The sequence below is a fragment of the Odontesthes bonariensis genome, chromosome 19, assembly GCF_027942865.1.
Source record: "Odontesthes bonariensis isolate fOdoBon6 chromosome 19, fOdoBon6.hap1, whole genome shotgun sequence".
Classification (NCBI taxonomy): domain Eukaryota; kingdom Metazoa; phylum Chordata; class Actinopteri; order Atheriniformes; family Atherinopsidae; genus Odontesthes; species Odontesthes bonariensis.
Genome location: NC_134524.1, coordinates 30,342,223 through 30,358,965, shown reverse-complemented (window position 1 = coordinate 30,358,965; position 16,743 = coordinate 30,342,223). Strand labels below are relative to the sequence as shown.

General features: G+C 43.5%; 1 protein-coding gene and 1 long non-coding RNA gene across 3 annotated transcripts in view; one reads left to right on the top strand and one right to left on the bottom strand.

Moving 5' to 3' along the window:
- The window catches only part of eml3 (EMAP like 3), a 76,490-nt gene that overhangs the window by 18,093 nt on the left and 41,654 nt on the right, over nt 1-16,743 (top strand). The gene's annotated exons all lie outside the window — the stretch shown is intronic.
- Nucleotides 500-14,759, bottom strand: LOC142369145 (uncharacterized). Its single transcript, XR_012767524.1, has 3 exons — nt 14,669-14,759; nt 2,741-2,799; nt 500-824 (listed from the first exon to the last, which is right to left on the bottom strand). It is a non-coding gene; the product is annotated as an uncharacterized LOC142369145 (long non-coding RNA).

The following is a 16,743-nucleotide window of genomic DNA, read 5'->3' as shown; positions in this document are numbered from 1 at the left end:
TTTTTAGCAGCATCTTTTAGCCTTTAATATACAGTACTTTTGGGTTTCACAAAAAGATTAAAGAAGATGGAACTTTGTTGTGGAGTGTATATAAGCAGGAGGCGTTTGATCCCCACTGCATTAACTTATGTTAATGGTGTTATGGCTCAGTTTTGAGCAGACCAACATGTTTACATGCATTTTAAACCTCTCGTTTTGGTCAGGCTGACACAATCAATTTTTTTCTAGTGTCATGTAAAACGCACAGAAAATTACATCCGTATCAAAATCTGATATTGAAAGGGATGGGTCCCAACTCGAAAGCTGAAAACACTCTGCTGCAGTGCTTTGTAGAATTCTCTCCAAGTGGCACCAACAGGAAGCATTGCAATGCAGCCCACATATTACCATACAGTTTGTGGGCTGCGGGGGAAGTTCTTGGTCGTAGTTGTCAGTTTAGTAACAAGTTTAATAAAAGAAAAAAAAAAGGATTTAATTCATTTTTATTTATATAGCGCCAAATACAACAAATGTCATCTCAAGGCACTTAGATAATAAAGTCCAATTCAAGCCAATTGGAATTCAATTCATTGTAATCATAATTATTCATAAAATAATCCAATTCGTTCATATAGAGCCAATTCAAAAACAATTCCCTAGCTAAGAAAACCGACAGATTGTACCGAAACTTGTCTTCAGACCAGTCTCCCGTCCTGAGCGTGCCTGAGGCGACTGTGGAGAGAAACGACTCCCTTTTAACGGGAAGAAACCTCTTGCAGAACCAGACTCAGGAAGGGTGGCCATCCGCCTCGACCAGCTGGGGTTTGAGAAGACAGAAAGGATATCTGTTGGAACAGGGAAACACGAGTTAATCACCACAATAATGTCACATATAAATAATGTCATTTGAGAAATTAAACAGGGGGAAAAAGAGAGTAAAGTGAGGAAAGGTGTGACAGATGAGGCCCCCCAGCAGTCTGGGCCTATAGCAGCTTAACTATGGGATGTTTCAGGATCACCTGAGCCATCCCTAACTATAAGCTTTATCAAAAAGGAAAGTTTTAAGCCTGGTCTTAAAAGTGGAAAGGGTGTCTGCTTCCCGGACATTTACTGGCAGCTTATTCCACAATAGAGGGGCCTGATAACTGAAGGCTCTGCCTCCCATTCTACTTTTAGAAACTCTGGGAACCTCAAGTAAACCTGCAGTTTGGGAACGAAGTGCTCTGTTAGGAAAATATCTTTTAATGAGATCTTTAAGATATGATGGAGCTCAGTCATTAAGAGCTTTATACGTAAGGAGAAGAATCTTAAATTCTATTCTGAATTTAACAGGGAGCCAATGAAGAGAAGCTAAAAAAAAAAAAAAATTGATCAGTGTTATATCTTAAGCAGCAGAACAACCTACATAATTGGTAGGCTAGTTTATTGTCTTGTCAGAGCCTAAACCTCCTAAATTTCAAACCTGAATAGTAAAGGGACATTGTTAGTAGCCTCCCAGTTTATGTCTGCATGTGGCACAAGTGTACCGTTCAGTGGGATTTAAGTAAGACTGCCACTATAAAACAATTTATTTTCCATAGAGAACATTTTTTTAAAAATTTGAGCAAAAAAATATTTACCATAAAATGGTATCAGCCACATCAAGAAATTAGTTGAAATTTCTTTTAATACACACCATTTAAAACTTACCTGAAAAGCAATTTCTTATGCCATTTAATGACATGATTGTGGTTTGGAATGCTCCAGTTATGTCTCAACCTCAATCAGATAAAATTAGAGCCTGGACAGAGATAAGAGTAAGCAGTCTGGCCAGGATAATGGGGGGAATATTTGGATATAAAAAGGCTCGGTATTCACAGGAGTGTAAATGAAGTAATCTGCAGGTGAGGTGACTGATTGGGGAGTGCTGGGTACCTGAGTTCTAGGCGGAGATGTGGCTGAACTGGGGAGAGACTTGGAGATCATGTACGTTAATGCAGAGGAAGGACAGGGGAGGAGGGAGATCCAAATGACCCAAGCCAAAAATCTTAATCTTAAGTCCAGTATAACAAGGTGGGTCATAGTAAGGTCCGAGGAGAGAAGGGAAACGGAACAGTTCCGGTCCGAAATCCACAATCTAAAAGTCCAATCCAAAGAACAGAGCCAGATCATTTAACCAGGGTACTCATGATGTCAGAGCGAGCCAGAAGCAGAACAGGGCTGCAGAGCTGCTTATAAAGGGAGGTGAACAGGTGAGTACAGTTAAGTTGATTGCAGGCTGATTGGGCACAGACCAGAGAGCAGAGCAAGAGACCGTGACAATAAAAGGCTGAAAGAAAAAAATGTTTGAAAAGAGTTTAAAAGAAAACATAGAAGCACCATAGAAAAGGAAATGCTAGAGGATTGGACCCGAGATATGGGTGATGCCTGAAAATGCTGTCATGTGGCGAGGTGCTGCTGTAGGGGGTTATGATAGAAAAATATTAAGAGCATCTGTTTTGACTGTCCACAAAATAATCCCTGCTGGCCCCCACAAAAGGAAATAGAGAGATAAATGAATAAAAAGGAATTGATAAATGAATGACTTAATGAAGAATAACTATATGAACAAACAAAGAAATTAATTTCAAGCTTCCAATAACAAAACTTAAATTCTGTTCTCTACATGTTAGCTGTAAATATTAGGCAGAGCATCAAATTACGGTGTTGAAAATGCCTAAAACAGACAGTGCAGCTTGCCATGCATTAACAACGAGTTATTTTGAATTCCTGACTGCAGTACCTTTGATTGGCTTTGGTGCCTCAGGCTTGTTCATAATGTATTTGGAGTGGCCCATGTTGCTGAAATGACACACAAACATGGGTATTCAGAGATCAAGTTGAAATGAATTAATCTGCTCACCACGAAGAATACATTTGAAATTTAAATGGAAATTTACAGAATTTGATAAGATAGTTGCGAAATGAGTGACTTTCACAACTTGACTACTAAGTGTCTAATGCGGTTTTTCCATTTCACAGTGCACAACAACTTGACATTACTCTCCAATTCCATGCTGAAGACAGTTTTCTTCTCAACTTGGATGGGATGAGTTGTTTATCATGCCATCATTGTATGAAAGCTGTAACACAGACACGGGACACAAAATGTCCTTGTGTGATCACTGCAACTGATTGTGCAACTAGTTCTGCATACAATACTGAGAGAACCACAACTGTGTGCTACAGAGCACACCTCCGGTCACCACAATTAAAAGAATAGATAAATAAGGTGTTCCGTCTAATTGCATTTATAGCCAAATAGAATCCTGCATGCACGAAACATAATAAGAAAAGAACTTAAAGCAGTCTTAGTCTTCCTTAAAGTCCACTGTTTATATTAAAAGAACTGTCACTCAGTGTGCATTTTGCCTGACAGAAAAAGAAGATTATGAAAGGACAGGACACTGTAGATAGTAAATAGACTTGTGTAAATTTCTTGCCCTTCAAAAATCCATTTTAAACCTCCCCATTGCCACTTCCATGACCAGTAAAACCAAACAATAAAGCTTGCCATTCATCTCAGCCATGAAAACCAAACTGCTAACTACAGGGTCCCACTGCCAATGACAGGACTTTCTGTCTTTTTACAGCACCAGTGGGTGTGGTTCCTCCAAAGTGCCATTCATGGGGTCACCAGAAATATTCTGAAAAGGGCAGTTTTCCCCAGGATAGCCTACACTGAAACAGAAGCCATATATACAATATGCTCATATGACTCAACTACAGTGAGTGAAAAATTTCACTCAAATGTCAGGACCTGTTGCGAGGATTGGTTGTTCCAATCTTGCTGATCTACCACAGGAGAAAACACTGGGACTTTAGTACACAGATTAACAATCTGTGTACTTGGAAATTGCAGAAGTTGTCTAGTCAGTCTCTTTGTTTTTAGGTCTTAGTCTTCAGAGCTAAAATAGTTGTGCTTAAATTAATAATGCAGTTGATTTTTATTTTCAGTGAGATAACCATAACCAGGTGGCTTCAGAACATTTATTTATAATAACAATAATAATACTGATGATAATGATTAGCAGTTGATGTGACCACCACCTGAAACCACAAAAAAAGACAAACCACAAAGTAGGCTAAAGTTACAGGGCCTAATTAAAATTCAAGTTAAACACAAGAAACTTGTGCTAAAGAAAAGAAAAAAAAGAAAAAAGAAATTAAAAGGACCAGACTCAGTGAATAATTCCCTATACTCCCTATAATATAGATCAGTGAGCAGTGCTGACCAACATGTCATTGGGGTCATCAGGTGGAAAATAATATGTATATTTTTATATACTATGATATCTGTGATGAGTAAACCCTCAAAAATGACTAAATACAAGCGAAAAAACAAGATGTTTTTGCAAAAACTGAGAAAACATTTATACACAAAAAAAACTTATTGCATGCTAATCTATAACGAGGGTGTTATTTGTGAGGCAAGGATTATGATGAAATGGTTGTACCTACAGACAGATAACATTACAGGAATAAACATGCTGCTGTAATGTTGGTTACTCTTCATCAGCCATAATACGCTGCACTGAAGGGAAAATGTGGAGGATATTGCAACACAACATCTGCATAAACAAATGTTTATGCAAAACAAATGTTAGTCATTTTTTCACGATTGTAAACCCATACATTGAGAGTCAAATAAAAGAAAGGTCACACAACACAGAACAAGCAAGCAAATTGGTTATTATCCATCACTTCAACAGCAACATTGCATCTAGTTTTTTAAACAGTAAAATTCAACCGGATGTTTAAGCTTGACCTATCGCTTGCTCATTCACATTTTCTCTTTATTTTTCTTACTCACTATCTCTGATATATTCTCCTGAATTTCTTCGGTGCATCTGCTGTGGGTTTGTTTTCTAAGTCAAATATTTTAAGTTGGCAAAAGTGTCTTGTCGTCTAGCTGCTGTCATAGAGCAACAACGGTATGTTTTCTCAGCTCCTGGGTGCTCCAGGGGGGGTTTCAGGTCCAGGAATGAGCCGAATGAATGTCAATGCGCCATCAAAGTCAGAAGTACATCATTTTAAGGTGCAAACACATCACGAGTGCTGGTTAGGGTTTGTCATTACCTCAACATAAAATGCTGCCATCTCACAGTTTTTGAGATTTGATTGTGTGTCCAGGTACATATAGTCTATGGCTGTGTTCGAAACCGCATACTTCTCCTACTACTCCCACTACTCCTACTAACTTTAACTTTTTTTAAGTTCCCGGATGCATAGATTCGCCGAAATGTTGAGCATGCATCATGAGGTTACTACTCATACTCAAACTACCCAGGATGCAACGAAACGTGACGCCGATCGTCATTCCCTGTCAAAACAGCAGTTTCAAGCTAGCTACAACGAGGGTAGTTCTATTTCATCCCTACTGACCGCCAGAGGGCGGTGCTGAAAGCACTGAATGTCCCTTCGCGCATGCGCCGTTCGAGTAGTAATACCAACAGAGTCACACCTGTGACATGTCGGATGATCAGTCAGAGGCTATATAGCCTGACGTCATCCGTCACTCTTCTCCTTTTTCTTCTCGCGTGCGGTTCGCTTGCATAGCATCAACCTTTCTTGCTCATTTCACCGTCGTTTGACGGAGCAGCGATATTTCGCCCTCCTAGGGGCTGCGACGGGTTATTCTTTGATCGATCTTCTGTGTGCTGGTGATGGTCGCGTTTGCGCCCCCCCCTCCCGACTCACAGCTTCAGGTTGGTGGTATGATACGCACACTTCAGCTTGGCTACTTAAGCTTAGCCTCTCCGGCTGTTGTTGCACTTTGATTTGTAACGGTAGCGCCTTAACCTACCGCTTTTTCAGTTTTTTTACTTGAGTTCAGTTCTGAAGTGAGCTACCTGCTGTAGCTTCTCAGTTTGATTTCCTTATTTGGTGACGGTTGCATTTTGCCCCCTCTCCCTATATTAAACAGCTGCTTATTTGGTTCTGAACTGAGCTACCTGTTGTAGCTTCTCAGTTTGATTTCTTTAATTGGTGACGGTTGCATTTCACCTCCTCTCCCTATATTAAACAGCTGCTTATTTGGTTCTGAACTGGGCTACCTGTTGTAGCTTCTCAGTTTGATTTCTTTAATTGGTGACGGTTGCATTTCGCCCCCTCTCCCTATATTAAACAGCTGACTATTTGGTTTTGAACTGAGCTATCTACGGTAGCATCTGAGTTCGGTTGCTTTGAATTGCTTTAATTGGTGACGGCAGCGTTTTCGCCCCCTCTCCCAGTTTTGGCTAGCCGCTTATTCCGTTTTGTTTTGCTTTGATTGGTGACAGCTGCGTTTTCGCCCCCTCTCCCGATCTTAGCTGACATCTCACGCTATCTTGGGCTGAGCTTTAATTGGTGAAGGCAGCGTTTTCCCCCCCTCTCCCAATTTTGGCCAGCCGCCTATCCGGTTTTCTGCCCGCGGCTGGACTCGGGTGAGTTCCGAGCATGGAGGGCTCCCACTGTTGTGCGGATTGTGGGACCGTGCTTCAGGCAGATGATGGCCACGATCGGTGCCCTGCCTGCCTTGGGCATGATCACCTGGTGGAGGCCCTGTCAGAAAATCCCTGCATGAACTGCAGTTACATGCCCCATGCTGTGAGGGTGACTCGGCTGGCCCAATTGCGCCCCGAGGTTGGCAATGACCTTCCGCTTTCTGGGCAGGTGACCCTCCCTAGGCGTTCGAAGCGCCGGAATGAGACCACAGCCTCTGTGGCTCCTCCTAAGAAGAGTCGAGCCAAGTCTGATCTGGGCCTTTCCACGAGAGTCGAACGTTTGTCTGCAGAGCTGGCGGAAATGAAATCCCTTTTTCAGGCACGCCAGCTGGATCCCTCGTTGGCTGGTTTCTCTTCTCCACCCATGCCTGAATTGGCACCCGAGGAGGACGCGTTGTCCTTGGCTGCCTCTGCCTCTCACTTTAGGAGTGAGGAAGGGGCGCAGTCGTCTCGTGCAGAGTCTGGCTCACTTTCTTCGTCTCAGGATGCAGCTAGTGGGTCAAGCGACGGCTCTATGCGGGACATCATGCAGATGGCCTTGAGGCAGCTGCAGTTGACCGTCCCGCAGGCGCAGGAGTCCGCTCCTTGTAGCGCCTTTTTCAGGCATAGCCAGGCCCCTTCTCCATTCTCTGTCCCTCCATCAGAGGAGTACCTGAAGGAGTTACATACTTGTTGGCGGGACCCTAGAGCCTTTTCACGCCTCTCCCCAGATGGTCGCGTGTTGGCAGCTATGCATGAGCCAGCTAAGGCAGGCTTGGATTGCATGCCTGCAGTTGAGCCTGCTGTAGCCTCACTCATTGTGTCACTGGATGAGGCTATGCGTCGTGATGTTCGGTGCCCGCGGGCTCAATGCCATGTTACAGATGGCTTCCTCTGTAAAGCCTATAACGCCGGGGCGCGTGCTGGCCGGCTTGGCAATTCTTTGGCGCACCTCATGTTTGCCCTTTCTTCGTCCCTACAAGACTCTGATGGGGCCTCTATGGCGAGTGGCTTTAGCGATGCAGCGCTTCAGGCTTTTGCGCTGATGACTAGGGAGCTTGGCCGCCACCTCGGGATTATGCTCGGCCTAGTGGGTTTGGTCCCCAGGTCGCACGACGGGGACCCAGCGGGGACTTTCGTCAGTCAGTCCGGCAACCAGCCAGGCAGGCCCGTGCCGCAAACTCTGGCCGCCGCCCCACCAGTGCCCCTAGGGGTCGTGGGGACGGTCGGTGAGGCCACCAGGCCGACCGTCGGATGTTTTTCACATCAGCAGCTCAGTCATTGGGCTGCTCATACTGGGGACCCATGGGTGGTTGCAACCCTGACCCATGGTTACCGGATACAATTCCGACGGCGGCCTCACATGTCACGCCGGGTCAGGGTGACCGTGATCACCGACCCGGTGAAAGCCCATGCACTGGACCAGGAGCTTTCCGCCCTCCTGGCCAAAGGTGCGATCGAGGCAGTGGATCCTCTGCAGCAACCCAAAGGCTACTACTCAACATACTTCCTCGTACCCAAGAAGACGGGCGGATTTCGTCCCATTCTGGACCTCAGGGGACTGAATCGATATCTCAAGGTACTGCCCTTTCACATGGTCACGACAGCAGAGGTCCTTCCGACTGTTGCGAGGAACGAGTGGTTTACCTCAATAGACCTGACGGACGTGTACTTTCATGTACCTATTGCGGCAGAACATCGCCGTTTTCTCCGGTTTGCCTATCAGGGTCGCCACTGGCAGTTCCGGGTGCTCCCGTTTGGCCTCTCTCTTTCCCCGAGGGTGTTCACTCGGTGTATGAAAGCAGCCCTCTCTCCTCTGCAGGCCTGCGGAATGAAGGTTCTTCCATACCTCGACGATTGGCTTATTTGCGCTCCATCCCGAGCACAGGCTTTTCGCGATACGAGTCGCGTGCTTGGTCATGTGTCCCAGTTGGGCCTCCAGGTCAATTTGGAGAAGAGCTGCCTGACCCCATCTCAGACGACCACGTTTCTGGGGGTGTTTCTGGATTCACCTTCCATGAGGGCTTACCCGTCTGCTCAACGGGTGGACGACATACTCCGGTTGGTCAGCCGATTCAGGCTGAGCCGGCGGTTGTTTTACGTCACCTTACTGCGGCTGCTGGGCAAACTGACATCAGTCACCCGGGTTGTGCCCTTAGGTCTGCTGTCTCTGCGCCCCTTTCAGAGGTGGCTCAACAGCTTCCGCCTGGATTCCAGGCGGCACAGGCATCGCCAACTCATGGTGACAAGGGTCCTGTCTTCGTGCCCTGAGGCCATGGAGAGACAGGAGCTACTTGTCCACGGGTGTCCCCATGGGGATAGTTGTGTGTCGCAGAGAGGTGGTCACGACAGATGCCAGCTCTGCTGGATGGGGTGCAGTATGGCAACACAGAGCGGCTCAGGGCCGCTGGGGCCGAAGGGATCGCTCCAGGCACATAAATGTGCTGGAACTGCGTGCGGTGCATTTGGCTCTCAGACACTTTATGCCCCATCTGGAGGGGAAACATGTTCTTATCCGGTCAGACAGCACCTCCGCAGTCTATCACGTCAACCATCAAGGTGGCACCAGGTCAGCGCAGCTGCTGGAAGTGTCCACAGACCTCCTAGAATGGGCCTCGCCTCGCCTGTCCACCCTGCAGGCAGTGTACCTGCCAGGGCGGCACAACCACGTCGCGGACTCTCTTTCCCGTCAGGCGACTGCTCCGGGAGAGTGGTCCCTTCATGGCGACGTGGTGCTCAGGATCTGGGACCTCTTTGGTCAGGCGGAGATAGATCTTTTCGCCACAGAGGAGTCGACTCGATGCCCTCGATGGTTTTCCCTTACGTGGGCATCAGGTGCACTGGGCCAGGACGCATTAGCTCATCCCTGGCCAAGGGTCCTCCTGTATGCTTTTCCGCCCCTGTCTCTGATTTGGCCTACTCTTCGGCGGGTTGCCGAGGAGGGCCACAAACTGTTGCTGGTGGCTCCATGCTGGCCGGCACGGCCGTGGTTCCCGCTCCTACGGAGGCTGTGTCGCGACATCCCATGGCGTCTTCCGACCAGGAGGGATTTGCTGTCCCAGTTGGGGGGACTGTTGTGGCACCCCAATCCCCAACACCTCCGACTGTGGGTATGGCCACTGGGCGGCTTGAGCAGCTGATGACCGGTCATTCAGATCCTGTCAGACGCACCCTTTTGAGTGCCAGGGCACCCTCTACTCGCCAGCAATATGAAAACAGGTGGCGGCTGTTTTCCCAGTGGTGCCTTGCCCGCAATGATGACCCAGTCACCATGCTCGGCCTAGTGGGTTTGGTCCCCAGGTCTCACGACGGGGACCCAGCGGGGACTTTCGTCAGTCAGTCCGCCAACCAGCCAGGCAGGCCCGTGCCGCAAACTCTGGCCGCCGCCCCACCAGGGCCCCTAGGGGTAACTTTCGGTTCACTTCCTGTTTTCAAAACAAAACCACCAATTGTATCGTAATGGCTTTCCCTATGATAAAAGGGAAAGCTAGCTTTACTTAATATGTGATCTCTGTCCAATAAGTCACTGTTAGTTAATGACTTCATAATTTCACACAATTTAGATTTTCTTTTTCTGACAGAAACATCATTAACAGAGAGCACAAGTGCTACTGTTCTTAATGAAACAGCACCCCCAAATTTTAGTTTTATGGATAAATGCCGAAAGGTTGGGGAGAAGCTGCCTTATTTAAAGATACATTCCAGTGTAAAGAGATCTCATTTCACTTCTTTTGAATATCTTAGTTTTATTTTAAAGGGTGTTCCTAAAATTCTGTTCTTAATCATTTACAGATCTCCAGGATACTGTGCAAGTTTTATTGATGAATTTTCTGAATTATTGTCTGTTATTTCCACTGATTTTAACCATTTTATCTTGACTGGGGATTTTAACATTCACATAGATAATATGACGGATGGTAATGCCAAATAGTTTTCTTCTGTGCTGGACATGTTTGGTTTGTGGCAACATGTAACAGAACCTACCCACCTTCAAGGTCACATTCTGGACCTGGTCATTTCTAAAGGTGTTGATATTTCTTCTGTTGTGGTTATTGATTTGGCCTTGTCTGACCATTTTTGTATTTTATTTGATTTATTTACCACTCAGAATGTTCAAACAACCAGCTTCTCAGTTAAGAAGAGGTAAATTAATGAGAAAACAAGTGCTCAGTTTAGCTCCTTGTTTTCAAAACAAAACCACCAATTGTATCGTAATGGCTTTCCCTATGATAAAAGGCAACGGGTATTTTATTTTGTGAAAATAACCGGAAGCGCGTTACTCACTGCGGCTAGCTTTAGTAGCGCCGAATTCGTGGGAACAAAATTTTAAATAGCCGGTATGTTGTCAGATTTTCAACACGTTGGGGATCTAAACGACTACTTTCTCGCCTGAAAATGTTTCAAATGTTGCTAAAGTTATATATTTACAGAGTTTATGGCTTAAGCGAAATCAGCTTCAGGCCGGCTGATTTTGGCTCGGGCAGGAGCGAAGTGCACTGTGTGTAAACGCTCTGCATACTGTCTGATCGAATGAGTATGCCGTTTGCAAGTATGTAGTATGTAGTAGGCGGTTTCGAACACAGCCTATGTGTTTCCAGCTTAATGTGAGAAGGGCTCCTCAGGCTTGCCTGACAAAGATGCATTTACTGATGCAAGTAGCTATCATTCCATTCTGAACAAGCACAATGTTAGACGCTATACTGGTGTGCTGACGCCATTGCTTTTGTATATTGTGCCCATCCATCACTGTCCTAGGTGTTGAAGTTGAATTGAGTTTTGGTGGGCTTTGGAGGGAATTTTGTTTATTTTTTGATGATAGTGATTCTTTGATGGTGTACACAGACTAATGACTTTTTATTTCTCTCAGTAGAACAAGGCAGGAGGCCCACAAAGGGAATGAGCTCTTTGCATGTGTTTTTGCTTTTCTCACACTTTTCCGTCCACGTTTCAGTTTCTGCCTCACAAAAAGAGGACTGGAATGTTTAAAATTGTTTATCATCAGGTTGTGTTTTGTGAGGAGGATTTAGTTGAGCTATAAAAGCTCCAGATCATTTTCTGTTTACGTGTGCATGTGGAGGAGGCTCAGTGTCTGTGTTATAAAACTTGTTTTTATCTAACAGTTTCAACAGTTACAGTTTTCTTTACTGAACTTGATTTCCATTATTTTTTTTTTTTTTCAAGGTCTGACCTGCTAAAGATTTTTTTGTAAATTGTAGTTTTATGCCAAAGAAGTTTAATTGAAAGGCTACAAATACATTTACAATTTTTGTCTATTCAGGTTACTATGTCTTTCCTGATTAAGCATTCCAGGTTGCATATGTGTACAAATGAAAATGAATTACTGCCCCCCCCCGTACCTGTTGTAAGAATGATTGCTTATTTCGACTGCGTGTTGTTCTGTTGCATGACACACAGAAGAGTCTCTGCTCTGGTATTGCATATTTGGGGTTCAGGTTTCAAACTTCCTAAGTTTAATATAGTGTTTGTGTTGCTGCTAAGATCTACTTGACATTTTGACAGATATACATAGGAAACTGGCTGCTGCTGATGCACTGATGTTGCCTGATAAGACATATTATATCTCTTCCTGTGCTCTGTGAGTCTTTTTTGCTCCTCTTGGATAATTCAATATAATTTAATTTCTTCTTATAGTGACACATTTCATATTGTAAACCCTATCACACATTCTTTGTTCTTTTCAAGCAGCCATTTCAATAGATCCTGGTTTCAAGACATTTTACTCTTCTAGCTGTGTTAGCTTCTAGCTGTCTTCTAGAGCTCATGGCTCCTCCATCTCCTGCTTTCACTTGTTCCGTGTGTCAGATGTTAAACTACTCCTCTGCCTCCTTTAGCAGTAATGGTACATGTAACAAATGGCTTTTTGTAGTTTTGGAGGCGAGGTATTCTGAATTGGAAGTTTGGTTCCACACCATTGAAAACCCCCCGATAACGAGCCAGGTCCCTTTAGCCAGTGTGAACCCACCTAGCATAGATAAGAAGATCCTGGGTAGCCGGGACCCAGGCTGGTTACGTCACATTCAGGAAGAGGAGGCATAACCCTAAAGTTAAGCCTGTGGTTCACCACCAACCTTTTCACATTTGTAATAGATTTTCCCCACTCAGCGACACTGATGGAAAAAAATTCTGGTAATTAGCAGCTCTTTAGTCAGAAACGTGGCATTAGAGACACCAGTGACCATAGTCAAATGTATTCCAAAGGCCTGAGCGGGCGACGTAGAATCCTATTTGAAACTGCTGGCTAAGAATAAATGGAAATGGAAAAGTTAGATTGTTAATCACGTCGGTGGTAATGAAACCTGGTTACGCCAATCGGAGGTCACTAAAATTAATGCAGCATTGGTGTGTAATTTAGCCAAAACAGTCCCCACCCCCTGGGTGCTTCACGCTGGTTTGTTTGAGGAAGTCGGGGGTGGGGATTCCCAAAGACGTAGCGGGGAGTGTGCTTCGGCTGTGTTTTCCGCACTGGAAACTAGTTCCCAAACCGACATGAGCAAACCAAGCCTTCCGTGTAGCATGTATTACGCGCAACCAAGCAGTGGTCAGTGCTGTGAGATTCGGACAATGCCTGGGTCGCCAGGAAAACGCTCTCACACACTTATTTATGTCTCGGGAATGCTTTAAGGCCAGACTACAAGAAAGTTGGAAAGAAAATGGTGTTCCACTAACTTAGGGGAAACTCAATTAGTCTGGAATCCCTCAGGGTCCCTGCTATAGTAGTCCTACTACTGACAGCTGTTCTGAGAACAAGCTGGGACCCAGTAGGATTCCTGTATTAGTTAGTAAAAGAAGGAATCGAAAACAGTCAAATTGCTGAGTGTCTGAGAATCTATCTAATTTGTTAACGGTACCACGTACAACTCAGAATACAACAGAGACCAGTGTAAACTCCACAAAGCTAGCTTTACTTAATATGTGATCTCTGTCCAATAAGTCACTGTTAGTTAATGACTTCATAATTTCACACAATTTAGATTTTCTTTTTCTGACAGAAACATCATTAACAGAGAGCACAAGTGCTACTGTTCTTAATGAAACAGCACCCCCAAATTTTAGTTTTATGGATAAATGCCGAAAGGTTGGGGAGAAGCTGCCTTATTTATAGATACATTCCAGTGTAAAGAGATCTCATTTCACTTCTTTTGAATATCTTAGTTTTATTTTAAAGGGTGTTCCTAAAATTCTGTTCTTAATCATTTACAGATCTCCAGGATACTGTGCAAGTTTTATTGATGAATTTTCTGAATTATTGTTTGTTATTTCCACTGATTTTAACCATTTTATCTTGACTGGGGATTTTAACATTCACATAGATAATATGACGGATGGTAATGCCAAATAGTTTTCTTCTGTGCTGGACATGTTTGGTTTGTGGCAACATGTAACAGAACCTACCCACCTTCAAGGTCACATTCTGGACCTGGTCATTTCTAAAGGTGTTGATATTTCTTCTGTTGTGGTTATTGATTTGGCCTTGTCTGACCATTTTTGTATTTTATTTGATTTATTTACCACTCAGAATGTTCAAACAACCAGCTTCTCAGTTAAGAAGAGGTAAATTAATGAGAAAACAAGTGCTCAGTTTAGGGAGGCCATAGGTCGGTTGATGGACTGCTGGATCATTTCAACTTAAAAATTTTGAATGTAATGGAATCAAGAGCACCTTGATCAAACAGAAAACACCATGGAGAAACATCACTATGGTCAAAAACCTGAAAAGAGAATGCAGGAAAGCTGAACATAAGTGGAGGAAAACAAAGCTTCAGATTCACTATGAGCTGTACAAACACAGACTGCGTAGTTATAACAATGAGCAGTGCAAGGCCAGACAGCTGCATTTATCTGAAATGATTAATAAGAATGTCAACAATTCTCAAACTCTGTTTGCTATGGTTGAAAAACTCACAAATCCTCCTAAACAGTCAAACCCAGACCTCCTCTCCACAGAGAAATGCAACGAATTTGCCAACTTTTTTAGTAAAAAAATCAAAACGATTAGACAAAAATTTCATGCAACACAGACAAACAAGAAAAATAAAACAGTGTCTAAAACCTAGAAATAAATCTGATGTTATGTCACAATTTAATATTGTTGATTTAAAAATCCTAGAGGAAACAGTTCGGCATCTGAAATCAACAACTTGCACTCTGGACATAATACCATCCGACTTTTTAAAAACGTTTTTTACCTCAGTAGAAAGTGATCTCCTACGAATAGTTAACAGCTTTTCCCAAGTCACTAAAGACAGCTGCCATTAAGCCACTCCTAAAGAAGAGAACTCTAGACGCCTCTATGATGAACAACTACAGACCTGTCTCTAATCTCTCTTTTATATCTAAGATTATTGAGAAAGTTGTATTTAACCAGCTCAACGACTTTCTGGATGAAAGTGGAAGTCTTGATAACTTTCAATCAGGTTTCAGACGTCATCACAGCACTGAAACAGCTCTGGTCAAAGTGTTAAACGACATTAGGTTGAATACTGATTCTGGTAATGTTTCAGTCCTGGTTCTGTTGGACCTCAGCGCTGCGTTTGATACTGTAGATCACAGAATCCTGTTGCACAGGCTGGAAAACTGGGTTGGACTTTCTGGAGTTATTTTGTTATAATTGGCAGCTATGAATCTGAGAGAGTGGCCATGACTTGTGGAGTCCCCCAGGGGTCAATTCTTAGACCTCTTCTGTTTACCTTGTATATGCTCCCTTTGGGTCAGATATTACAGAACTTTAACATCAATTATCACAGTTATGCAGACGATACACAACTTCATGTGTCTCTGTCACCAGACGACTGCAGCCCAGCAGACGTACTGTGTCAGTGTCTGGAGGAAGTAAACACCTGGATGAGAGATAATTTTCTACAATTAAATGAAAACAAAACTGAGATCATTCTGTTTGGTAGCAAAGAGAAAAGGGTCAGCGTTGGTAAATATCTTGAGACTCGGAACCTTACAATCACTGACCAGGTTCGGAACCTCGGAGTGTTGATAGACTCAGATCTGACTTTCAGCAGCCACATCAAAGCTGTCACCAAGGCAGCTTTTTACCATCTCAGAAACATCAACAGAATGAAAGGTTTTCTCTCCCAAAAAGACCAGGAGAAACTCATCCATGCATTCATCTCCAGTAGACTCCATTACTGTAATGCTCTTTTAACTGGACTTCCCAAAAAGAGCATTAAACATCTGCAGCTCATCCAGAACGCTGCTGCTAGAGTTTTAACCAGGACAAAGAGATCTGAACACACCACACCAGTTTTAAAATCTTTACACTGGCTTCCAGTCAGTCACAGAATAGATTTTAAAAGCCTGCTGATGGTTTACAAATCCCAGAACGGTTTAGGCCCAAAATACATCTGTGATATGTTCAGAGAATATAAACCTAGCAGAACTCTTAGATCCAAGGACTCAGGTCAGCTGGTCCAGTCCAGAGTCCAGACTAAACACGGAGAAGCAGCATTTAGCTGTTATGCTGCAAACAAGTGGAACAAACTGCCAGTGGAGATTAAACTTTCTCCAAATGTAGACCTTTTTAAATCCAGGTTAAAAACATTTCTTTTCTCATGTGTTTTCTAATGCATGAAATCTTTAATTTATCTGGACTGTTGATTGTTTTTAAATTCATTTTAATTAATTTATTTGTTTCTCTTTATATTCTTTTATGTATTTGTAATGCTTCTTACACTCCCTGCTGCAATGCTTTTATTTTATGTAAAGCACTTTGAATTGTTATGTACATGAAATGTGCTATACAAATAAATTTGACATTGACTTTGACTTTGTAAAGATAGTTTGATAATATATAAGAAAGCCCTTCGCAAAACTAGAACTTTTATAGAAGAGAACAAGAACAATCCCAGGTTTCTTTTCAGCACTGTAGCCAGACTGATCAAGAGTCCTCTTGCACGATGTATTAATTTACCTCTCAGTAGTGATGATTTCATGAGCTTCTTCACCAATAAAATTCTTTCTTTCAGAGAGAAAATGAATGGAATCCTTCCCACTATTATCACTTATGTATCATCAAGTATAGCAGCTTTAGAAGTATCTTTAGAACCTGATTTGTATTTAGACTGTTTCTGTCAAATCGAGCTTGCTAAGCTAACAACAACAATATCCTATTCTAAACCATCAACATGTATTTTAGACCCATTCCCAACCAGACTGTTCAAGGAGAATTTTCCCTTGATCAACACTTCCATAATGGACTTGATCAATCAATATCTATTGACAGGCTATGTATCACATACATTTAGGGTTGCTG